Raw genomic sequence first — 1,709 nt, 5'->3', positions numbered from 1 at the left:
ATATATTTATGCCTTTAACCCTCCTACGCGGAGTATAGGCCACTTATAATTGAATTCCATGTCGCATAATTTTTCGCTTCTGTACTTATACTCTGTCATGAATGTCCCCCTTTCTCTAGTTCCTTTTGTGTTGATCTACGCCACGAGTTCTGGGGCCTACCCCTCTTTCTATATCCATCCGGATTCCACCGTAAACCACTTTTCGCTACATTTGGTGTGTCTTTTCTAATTGTGCTACCAATCCACTTTCACTTTTTCTTAAATATTTGCTCCCTAATTGAAACTTGATTCGTTCTTTGCCATAGCTCCATGTTGCTTATGTGTTCGGGCCATCTGATTTTAAGTATACTACGCAAGCACCTGTTGATGAATAACTGTATTTGCTTATTCGACTTAACTGTTGTTCGCCATGTCTCAGCCCCATACAATAATACCATACATGCACACAGATGTATAATATGTTAAAAAATGTTCTGAAAATTAAGAACACAGTTACAGTAACTGAAAGTACGGTGAGGAGAATCTTTTATGTTTTAATTTAATGATGGAGATGATTGTCTAGTTTCACCGAATTAACAGTGTCACCTCTATAACTTTATTTGTATACATCTACACACGCATGCACACACGCACGCGCGCACACAAGCAAACGTACACGCACACACATATTGATTACACTATAAAATGTAGAAACTTCGAGAGACATGAAATAATTCTTTTTAACGGTGAAACTCGGAATATATGAAGCTGTAACTGACAGTGTGTAAATACTGTAATAAAAACCCCTTTAGATAGAACAAGTAGATAGCTACCCTTAGGAATCGAACCCACATCTACTGTAAATGTCACAGAAGTCTTACCATTGGACCATGTCTATAGGTGAAATAAACAGCAGAGATGCTTTGCCTGAGAGCAGAAGCTAAAGGAAATACTTAAAGATGTTGTAAACTTATTCTCTTGATGGCAGCTAAAACAATTGCATTATTGGAAACCCTCCTGCATCTTCAGCAAGTATCGAAGGGTCACGTGCGTTTCGTCACAGCTTCACTTGAATCTTTTCTTTTCTACTCTGGGCACAAAGCCCGAACATTTTTGGAGAGGGATCCAGTCGATTAGATCGACCTCAGTACGCAACTGGTACTTAATTTATCGACCCCCGAAAGGATGAAAGGTAAAGTCGACCTCGGTAGGATTTGAACTTCAAACGTAAAGACAGACGAGATACTGCTAAGCATTTCGCCCGGCGTGTTACCGTTTCTGCCAGCTCGCCGCCTTTCAACTTCACCTGAACGACATAGCAATGATTAAATTTGTCTTTGCTTGCAGAAGGTTTCCATCTGTGGTTCTTTGTTTATCAAAACCGACTTGAGCAGGTATTAGCTGCTATGAATATCTGGTTAGAAAATTTGTTCAGTTGTTTGAATTCTATCTGATATCTGATGAGATGGTTACTTCCTACGCATCTGCGAAACTTTAAGTCATATGCAGTTGAGACAAAATTTTATCGAAAGCATATGTAACTATTAGTAAAGTGTGTTGAGTGCTACTTTCATTTCTTCACTCACTCGTGTACACACGCACACACACACACACGCATATATAGTGAAAGGCTCAATAAATAAATTTCCACGTGGCGAATAGTAGTGAAAAATATAAAAAGAAGGAAAATGCATCAATTTTATGTTGGACAATATATATATATATATATA

This window comes from Octopus bimaculoides, chromosome 12 (genome assembly GCF_001194135.2).
Source record: "Octopus bimaculoides isolate UCB-OBI-ISO-001 chromosome 12, ASM119413v2, whole genome shotgun sequence".
Taxonomy (NCBI): Eukaryota; Metazoa; Mollusca; class Cephalopoda; order Octopoda; family Octopodidae; genus Octopus; species Octopus bimaculoides.
Note: the sequence above shows the minus strand (reverse complement) of the source record.